Raw genomic sequence first — 10,955 nt, 5'->3', positions numbered from 1 at the left:
ATTTGTTCCTACTACCCTTCGTCCAACCTTACCCGTATGATAAGCAATCACCTTAATTTACTTGTATAACATGGACAAATTCCACTTTACTTTAGTAGTTAGCAAACTTATGATCTCTACCCTTATAAAAAACGAGTGGGTGATGATGGTGTGCCTACCATCTTGTAATATAGACCATCCGATCTATATCTGACGGATATAAAGCAAACTATGACAATTTTACAAAAGATACCCGCACCTCTCTCCACATTTATAGACGCCTTGCCTCGTTCATCATCCTTATCTCCCACAACCTCATTGTTGAGCAATTAAAAAAGGAAGTCTCTGGAACAATCTAGCATGGTGGCCGCTGCCGCCTGCCGACGCCGTCCATCCCCATGCCTCCGCCCAGTCCGACCACCAGTCACCACCACGCTCCACTCCTCCTCACCTTATCTCTCATCTTTCATTTTTTTGATGAAATTGTCGAGATACCAGTTTTTTGATAAAATTCTCGAGATATCATTAGTTTTTACACATGGGATTACTCCTGCATGGGTCAATCACAACAGGTGTTTTGTAAAAAATGCATATTGATGTTCCGTGCAATGCATGAGCATCTTGCTAGTAATTATATAACACAAATCACGAGCAGGAAGAGACATTTGTTTTTACACAACCACGTTAACATGGCCACATAAATCACTAGCTAAAGTGTAATACCATTATAGTTATATCCAGATGCAAAAGGTTGGGTACATGTCCGAAGAGTAGAGTCGCACACACGCACTCTGTCTCTCAGAATCTCCCACACACACCAGTTACATGACGCCCACTTAAGAAGACACGTATGTTACAATTTGTGCACCCGCGGGTACATGTGATGGTGCGCATTTATTTAAGCCGGGCGGGGAACCCAAACAGTAGCCGCATTCATTCCCCTCCCGCCGCCTCTTCTCTGGTCGCCGTAGCCCGGTAACCATGGCCCGGCCGAGGGTAACGACGTATGCCATGTTCCCGCCGGAGCGACGCTTTAATCTGGAAATTTTAGTGGTCATGCATGCATCTTTTTGTGCTGGCACTCCTATATAAGGGTTGATCGGTCTCTTCCCACGGACGTGCGCGGGAGGTGGAAGAGAACGGAGAAGGGAAGAGGGTTGTGGAGTAACGTTTTTACCACATTTTCTTAGGAAACTGAGTGCAATAATTGAGTAGTTTTGCAAACTACCAGTACCACCACCACGCCCGCGTCTGACCGCCCTGGCCGACCCAACCCCCCTCCCTTGCCGGTGTGCGCTTCCCGCGTGAAATGGTCAGCATCACCCCGGAAAGTCAGTGTCGCATTAATGCCCGGCCAAAGCGGAGGCGACCTCTCACTGGCGCCGGCTTTGAAGCAGCACGACGGCCGAGAGAGCGTCGGTTCTCGGTGCACGTGACTGTTGCGCGTCGAGCCTGGCCATAGTTTGGATGAGTCTCCATCGTGGGGAGCCACACTGACTGTGATGATATGGACTCCCGTTGCCCACATTTATGGATCGTTCCATCTATGAAGAACACGTGGGACTGGAACTACGATACGGACATGTACCCAGGAGCGGACGTACGAACATGGGTAATGTAGCATAGTAAGTGAAGTAGAAAGGCACAAATAGTATGAACATGCGTGAAATATAGGCATTTGTCCCTTACTACCACTAAATGTTGTACGTTCAATGCCCGATGATGTTATAGAGTACGTGCCCACTCTACTACTACTATATTAATTGGAGGCACATATTAGGTTTTATATTTGTTTACGTGTATGCCCCGAGACCTTCCAACTAGACGTGTCTTTCTCTCCGGGTCGCACTTTGTATCGTTCATACCACTAGTACTACTACGTGTGGTCTCCGACCCAGAAGTGGAAACGATCTACCACGTTGTTCATGTCCCACTCCTTTCACTGATGTGTGGGACATCCAGCACGTGACGTGTTTGGCACTCCTTCGTCATAAGAGTTGAAGCACTAGCATTCACTAGAAATAAAAAGTAAATATAAATCAGTAGTGATACTATACCACCCGGTTTCCTTGCTCCTCGATATCGGAAAGAATACTTCCGTTCATCAACATGTGGGACGTCGACCATCCTGGTCCACTTGCCATGCCCGCAGAACTCCAAGGGAGAGTCACCCCGGTCGTCGCGCCGCAGTAATTACTAATGAGCCGTCAAATCATAGGCCCAACCTTTCCCACTGTGAAGTTGCTCGGACGAAGGAACCATCATGACTTAGGAAGTGAGATGACATGCATCTCAATTCCTATAGAGAAAGAGATGTCATTTGATGCATAGGATAGGAATTTTTCCATTGAGTCTAGGCTAATGTACTGGTAATTTGCTCTAAAAACTACAGTAGTAACTACTCCCTCTGTCTAGGTGTGTAAGTCACCTTACGAAAATCAAATAATCCCAAAACACTTAGGCATGGTACATTAACTCCCTTCTCGTTTCTTGTTTCGGGACACATCAACCAATAAGAGATGTGGGCAGTTAATGTTTTCAATTACTTGAGACTACCAAACATGACATGTAGAGGTTAGTTCATTGCATGCAATGCTATTAATTAGCAAGACCATTAAGTTCTCTGTTTTCCCCTCCGCCTTGGTCGCCGTGCATAACCTAAGATGACTTATACACCTAGACAGAGGGAGTAGTACTGGTACATGCTTGTAATTAATTAAACAAACGTACGGGCGACACAGACACGCACACTAACTACTAGTACTACTACTTCTCACATGCTGGCCAGACGTTGTCATTCTCCTTCTCGGCTTTGTCGGTGACACCCCACCGTGCTTGGATCTCCGCCAACCTCTCCGCAGCAGCGCGTGCGTCCTCTTCTTTCTTGCGGCGGCGGGCCTCTCTTTTGTTGAGTGCTTTCTGACTTTTCCGCTCCCTCTGTGCGGCTTTGGCCGCCTCTTGCTCTACCGCCCATTCGGCCTTGGCAGCTTCAAAGTCCGCCCACATAGGTGTGAGGTCGCGAGCGGCGATGAACTCGTCACGGCGGGATGCCATTGCTTCCCTACCATTCGGTGTGCGGTCGTGGCGGCGAGGAACTCGGCGCGGCGGGATGCCATCGCTTCCTTACCGGTTAGTGTGTGGCACGGTGGCATGAACGACGCTTGGTGATAGCTATGGTGTGCAGTGGCCGGACAACCGTATAGTGCATTGGTTTGTCAAGAGCTCAAGGACAAAAGACGAAGGAAATTTGGATTTCCCTTCAATCCTGGTCATTTATTATCAAGTATAATGCATTGGCGGTCATCGAACTTGTCTTGATAGCTCACTTTGATCATTGTATACGAGATATGGTGATTATACGGTCATTGGCTCAGCGTATAGCTTTGTATTTTTCTGGTTGACCAGTCAAACAGTCCGCATGCGCCTCATCAGCTTGTGTTCTTTATCTATCTATCTATGCGGGCCTACCTGTCAGTGGAGAAAGAAATAAAAACCAAAATTATGTGTATGTGAGGAATCAAACCACAAACTCGTTGCTGCAACGCACACTCGTCAGCCAAATGAAAATGAAATACTTTGCATTAAATGCACAAACGGATTTTTTTATATTATACATGATGCACACATTAGCGCACACTGTCCATAGAGGCAAGTAGCATGTACACGTGCAGACAGCCAGACACTCACGCTCACGCTGTCAAACCATGCTAATGCATGCATGTCACCCTTTCAATCAAAGTCATGCTCATGGCGCAACGCAAACGGCGAGCACGTCACCTGCGCGCCCCGGCGATGCCTGACATTACTATTTAGACGTTTGCTGGAGGCCTCTGCGAACACCGAGCATGTATTCACCTGGCTCAACACCAACGGTCATACTCGTGACTCGGCGCCTTGCTCATGTATATCGTCCATCACAATGATAATCTATAAAATAGCCTAGCTATAGAGGGTACTATGGTATGGAGTATGTACTATCATGAGCAACTGATCATAGTGCCACTGCACACGAGTGTGTGTCTGATCGATTCATCCATTATTCGTAAGTTATGCATGGTTGTGTGGTGTCTAATGGTGGTCATCGAAGGCTAGCTGGCAACAAGATCGGTTGCACGGACGCCTGGTTGTCAATACGTGCCCCATACGCTTCAAAGGCTCTTCATCCATGAGTTCACATTTTACCACCACGCCAGCGCCTGACCGCCCTGGCCTACCGAAACCCCTTCCATCGCTAGCGTGCGCTTCCCACCTGAAACGGTCACCATCTCTCCAAAATGTCAATGCCGCATTCACCAGACTTAACTGCAGGTGCAGTTGTTACACTGACATGCAAGCCAGATGCCCGCTGGGCCCACATGTCAGTCAACCAACGCACCTGCAGTTAAGTCACTGAAGCAGCATTCGCATTCACACCCGACGTGACCTCTCACTAGCGCCGGCATTGCAGCAGCGGGACGGCCGAGAGAGCGCCACCCGCGTGGCATCCCGGTGCAATCGACTGCTCCGCGTTAATGACACCACGGCCATCCTTCCGTCCGTCGCCCACATTAATGACACGCGGCTACCGACGAACCTACTCCGGCGCCAGCCGTCCATCCGTCTGCCACGGCCCATTGCCATTCGTCCGCTATATTAACTTGAGCCCTAGCTCCCAGCTATAGCCAAAGACCCACACTCATTCTCCTCTGGTCCCTTCCTTCTGTTGGCACCACTCCAACCATGGCCTCCTGGCACTCCAAAGCTCTCTTGGACGTACTATCGTAGGAGCAGACGAAGGAGATCGCCGGCTCCCCCCGGCCGCCCTCCGCCGCCACGACCACGAAGTCGGCGCGCGTGCGAGGGCGCAGCCGGCAGCGAGGAAGAGTAGTACACGGTAGGTCGCCGCCGCTCTGATCCCAGGAAGGCCACCGCTCCTCCACTCAGTCGATGCCAAGCTTGGTGGGATAAACATCGGCGGCCAATTAGCTGCTTGACGGCGACATGGAGGCGGAAATCATCATAACCTTGTGCTCCGGAGGAGGAGGTTATCGAGGCGGATGAGGAGGAGGCAAAGGCAATGGCCGGCTTTCTCGGGTTCATGGCCGGACATGGTGCTCGGGCGCCAGCGATCGTTTAGCTTAGGTTTACAGTAGGTTTTAGTACGGTTTGTGCGAAATATGTAATGAATTTCGTCTAGTTTAAAGGGAAAGTTTTCGAAATGTAATGAACTTCATCCGATTAATTTGAAATTTGCTTTGTTTGCACGAATTTTGTCTGGTTAGTTCATATAGTTGACGAAAGGTATGCGGGCAACATTGGATGGCATCCATCAGTGTCCTCGGACAGATGCCGGTCCAAATTTGAGGGCCAGCACTGGAGATGCCCTAACTATCATGCTATAATCGCTAACAGTGCTCCATTATTTCGCAGGGAACAGTTATCCCTCGATCAAAATCAGATCCGCCGTGTTGCGCACTCCTCCTACATAAGAGTGTAGACTCTTGCTTACATAAAAATGGAGCAAGTGGATGGCACTGTAGCACATCATATCACTCAAACTAGCATGCCTAACGCGCGAGAAAGCGCCGCCCTCGTCATTTTGTTCTGGATTTCTATCGATCGATCGCACGAAAATGTTACACTTTGCAAGTTCAAAAGGAAAAGGCGGCACACTTACAACTCGTAGGCATCGCGTTCGCGTCGCACCCCCGACAGTCAGGCTCGCACGCCGCTCACTAGAGGGGACACGCGTTGTCTTGCATTTTCACTTACATGTGGGACTGCAATTCATAAACCATCGATAGCCGAAATCTAATCGCTCAGCGGGCGTCGGCTGAGAAGAGAGAGATGGGGGAGGGAGAAGAGATCGCCCGCCCGCCGTGCACGGACTCCAAGAAATATATGATGATAATGTGAGGTGGGATTTCCCGCCCGGGAGTCTGGACCGCTTCCAAGCCCGCTTCCGATCGCCCTGGCCCACCAGAACACCCCCACCACCACCACCACCACCCCACCACCTCCCTGTGCGTGCTCCCCCCTTAGACGCCAGCTGCCCGCATTCATAGCAAGTAGTACCAGTAAAATTCTGGGCTATAAGAGCATGTACAATGGTTGATAAGATAGTCTTATCATAAGTCTTGCATGTAATTTAGAGATGACAAAAAAACAAGTGTACAATGGATCATCTCTTAGCCTTATCTTCAATAACTAGTTATTCCTAAAAACATGGTGAAACATATTGTGCTAAGAGGTCATCTCTTGTCTTCTCTTATTTCTCTTAAATAAGAGAAGACAAGCCTTATGATTTCTCTTTACTCCGCCTCATCATTTATCCTATGTGGCATCCCTACAATAGAACCATTGTACATGCCCTAAGCCCGCTTATGTGGAGGAGAGAGAGGCATTGACAAAGTCAAGGAGTGGGATCTGCAAGAGCCCGTCTCTACACGTGCTCCTAGGTATAAAAACTAATTCTAAAAAAAGAGGCATAAAAAACAATTCTGTCTAAAAAAGAAAGGTAAAAAAACATTTGAGAGGAAATAGATAGAGAGAAAGTGAGAAAAAAAGTTATAACCTTATAGACAACCTTATAGTCAACATTATAGTATTACATGAGGAAGGAGGGAGTGGTGCACATGCCAAGTTCACTAGGCTGCCGTGTTTCACACTCCTCCATCGTAACAGTGGAGACAATAGGTTTCATCAAAAATAAACAGTGAATACTTGTTGCTTGTCCACTATATCGGAAAGAATACTTCCATTCGCCGACATGTGGGACGTCGACCATCCTGGTCCACCTGCCATGCACAAAATTATCCTGGTCCACCCCGGTCGTAGCGCAGGCCCAACCTTTCCCACTGTAAGTTGGTCGGACGAAGGAACCATCATGAATTCATTGAATTCTGCTTCTTCAAGAAAACTTACTGTACCCACAGTACTGCTACCACATGCGAAGACTGGACGGCATTGTACCACGTCATATCACTGAAACCCACTAGGCCAAACTAGCCCGCCTAGGATTTGTACTCCCTCCGTTTCAAAGTTAGTAGTACAAAGTTTACTCATCTATTTTGGAACAGAGGGAGTACGTCTCTGTACTGCTATGATTTTGTGTTGTACGTCTCTGTACTTTTGCTACGATTTTCCTACCCTATGAACCAAATGAGGCCCGAATGTATCCTTGTTGACTATTGTCTGGTCGATCACTAAGTCTACAATTTTAGGAGCTTGGGCTATTGGTCAATCGACGACGGATCAATATAAGCGTACCACGAGCTCATCAGCCCCAATGTTTCTCTTCGGTGAGTGTTTTGCAAGTACTATAGCTCGCACAGTAGCTAGCCTACTAACACCTAGAATCATCAAACAAGCCCTGCTGATATGATAAACAGTTCAAACTTACATCTAAGCATGCCATATATTACTCCCTCCGTTCCTAAATATTTGTCTTTCTAGACATTTCAAATGACTACTACATACGGATGTATGTAGACATATTTTAGAGTATAGATTCACTCATTTTGCTTCGTATGTAGTCACTTATTGAAATGCCTAGAAAGACAAATATTTAGGAACAGAGGGAGTACATCAAAAGCTGGTGAGGATACATGTGTTTCTACAACTCGGAGAGGGTTCGCATGATTCACTATCAAACAGAAGTAGCAAGTATCGCCCACACAAGACAGTGCACTAGCCCTCAGATGGTTTGATAACACGCATCGTTCTGGTAATTAAACATAATGCAAACTACCCTGAAGTATTAGCACGACCAACTATTTTCTTTCCATTGATCTCTCGGGCAATGACCACAGCACGGACAGCGGCATGGGAATCAATCTCTGGGGCGATGTCCACCTCGACATCGGAATCGATCTCTGGGGCGATGTCCATAGGATGGACAGCGGCATCGAAATCGATCTCCGGGGTGATGTCAATAGGACGGACCGTGATATCAAAAACGATCTCTGGGGCGTTATCCACAGGACGGGCGACGACATCCGAATCATCAAGGACATCCACCGGCACCTACACAACCCTGACATATTAGCAAGCACATTACAAATAATCAAAACTACAACTATGGTAAGCCATTATTTTTTACCTTGTGCAGCTCACCGGGGGATCCCATCCCTCTGGGGGCCATCTCCTCGTCCTCGACGGGGGGCATCACCTTGCCAGGGGAATACTGCTTCTCAATGGCGACTATCTCCTCAAACTTGGCCTTGAGCCTCGCATAGGTGGCCATTAGAGTTTCTGGGGTAGGCACGGTGGGGCCCTTGCTGTTCTTCCAACTTTCTTTGAGGAGTTCATCCGCCAACGTTGTCAACTCTTTTGGCCAGTGCTTGTTTCTTGGAGTTCTTCGTCTCCATGGGTTGGCCCGCCAACATGGTTGACGGTGTCCTGGACTAGGGGGTACTCACCATGTCGTCTCTCGGTCAGTTAGATTGGGCCGAGGACCCCCATGGCCGTATACTCATGGGCCAGTTCGGACAGCTGCCGCATACAAGGAAGATTCCACAAGACTTGGTGGTCAAGACAAGGACTCCTCCCACATCGGCGTATTCAGCTAGGACTCTTGTTATCCTAGGCCTCTGGTGCATTATATAAACCAGGGCCAGGCTAGTCGATAGATATACATACAATCATGCCATAGGCTAGCTTCTAGGGTATAGCCTCTATGATCTCGTGGTAGATCAACTCTTGTAATACTCATATCATCAAGAACAATCAAGCAGGACGTAGGGTATTCCCTCCATCAAGAGGGCCCGAACCTGGGTAAACATCATGTCCCCTGCCTCCTGTTACCATCCGCCTTAGACGCATAGTTCGGGACCCCCTACCCGACATCCGCTGGTTTTGACACCGACATTGGTGCTTTCATTGAGAGTTCCGTTGTGTGATCGGCAAAAGGATCAATGGCTCGTCTGCAGATTGACTGCGACGTCGACATCTTCGTCACCGGCTCGGCTGCTCACCTTGGCTTGACCGAGGACTGTGCCCTGCCTCCGATCGTCATGTTCAGACGAGGGCCTTCATCAACACCAACTCCGATCTCTATCAAGATCATGGAGGAAGCGTCCATGGAGCTCGGGGGCTCAACCTCAACATTGCCCTCGAGCGACTGTATTGTTTTTTTGGACAGCGAACGCGTATCCGCCACCACCGCCTCCTCGAGTGTCGTTTTAACGATCGCTTCGGTGGAATTGTGCGGAATAGAGTCTACAACAACCCTGGAAAATTTCGTCGAGTTCCGATGGAGAAATCTCTGACAATCTACGATATACCGGAGCCCTGTCAAATCCAGACGGGAATCTGGACGAGTTTAGGGCATGGTATCCAGAGCCCAGATCGGAAGTCCTTTGGAAGATCCAACCGTTCATCTGCTGCGGACTTCCCATATCTATCACCCCTCAAAATTTCAGCTCGGTCCAACCGTCCAAACTCCGGGAACCTTCCGATTAGTGCATCACTTTTCAGATCTGTTTGGTGCGCGAATAAGGATCCGACCAGAATTCATGTTTCTTTATGAACGTGATATTTGACAACCTTTTTTAAAGGAATTTTCTTCTAAGGTATTGTGCGTTGCTTTTAACACGCGCCCATAAAATTTTAATCCTCCTCTGAGGTAATCTTCGCCATCACGCTGGTGTCAAACCAGCCCGGCAATATAGCTCCACGACTGCCGACCTGTGCTAGAGATGTCGTCGCTTTTTTAGCCGAGCTCAACTTCTTCGGATCCTCACTTCGGCGAGCCGAATAAGAGTTCGGAATCTCTAAGGATAAATCATCACCAACATCGCCGCCCTACGGATTACACGAAGCAGGCACACCGGCATCGCCGCATGGTCACTTCATCAGACCAGCATTGGCCGCGTCACAAGTTACGACCTGGGTCGGCATGGCCGCACTGTTGCTTCTTCGAGCCAATGTCCATCACGCCGAACTACTTCAACACCTCGGCTGACATGGCAGCTACAACTACTCCTCATTGGCCTGCTCCGTCACCTCGGCTAGACCGGGGACTTGGCTATTTCTTTATCAACATACTCCGGTGACTTCGGCGTCACCAGTCAACCAACTTTGTCACGTTAGCTGGACCGAGGCTTCGCCTCGGTAACCCAACCTTTGCTAGCATCACCAGGCCATCGCTTTATCGCCCATCAGGCAATGGGTGTTGTGACGCCCTCGATTCAATCGTACACTAATCATACACGCAAATGTGTACGATCAAGATCAAGGACTCACGGGAAGATATCACAACACAACTCTAGACACAAATTAAAATAATACAAGCTTTATATTACAAGCCAGGGGCCTCGAGGGCTCGAATACATAAGCTCGAATACACAAGAGTCAGCGGAAGCAACAATATCTGAGTACAGACATGAGTTAGACAAGTTTGCCTTAAGAAGGCTAGCACAAAAGCAACATCGATCAAAAAGGCAAGGCCTCCTGCCTGGGAGCCTCCTAACTACTCCTGGTCGTCGGCGGTCTTCACGTAGTAGTAGGCATCCTCCAGGTAGTAGTAGTCATCAGTGGCGTCGTCTGGCTCCTGGGATCCGTCATCTGGTCGCAACAATCGGGTATGGGGGAAAAAGAAGTAGCAGAGCAACCGTGAGTACTCATCCAAAGTACTCACAAGACTTACATCAAATCTAAACTAAGTATGCATCTGTATCAAAGGAATGGGTTGTATCTGTGGACTAAACTGCAGAATGCCAGAAGGGAAGGGGGAAAGCCTAGCCTATCGAAGACTAGCATCTTCTGGAAACCACCAACTTGCAGCAACAGGAGGGAGTAGAGTAGTATAAAGTAAAGTAGTAGAAGTGTTATCAACCTCGGCCAGAGATCCTTTCTCGACTCCCTGCGAGAAAGCAATCCCAGAGCCATACTATCCAGTTATCATCACAATCCAATTCTCATCACCATCCAGTCCTAGTTGTATCGATCGGGATACAACTCCAAGTGTCCGTTACCGTAGGACAGGCTATCGATAA

This window comes from Triticum dicoccoides, chromosome 2A (genome assembly GCF_002162155.2).
Source record: "Triticum dicoccoides isolate Atlit2015 ecotype Zavitan chromosome 2A, WEW_v2.0, whole genome shotgun sequence".
NCBI lineage: Eukaryota > Viridiplantae > Streptophyta > Magnoliopsida > Poales > Poaceae > Triticum > Triticum dicoccoides.
The sequence above is the reverse complement of the archived record's forward strand: the minus strand, read 5'-3'. Positions refer to the sequence as shown.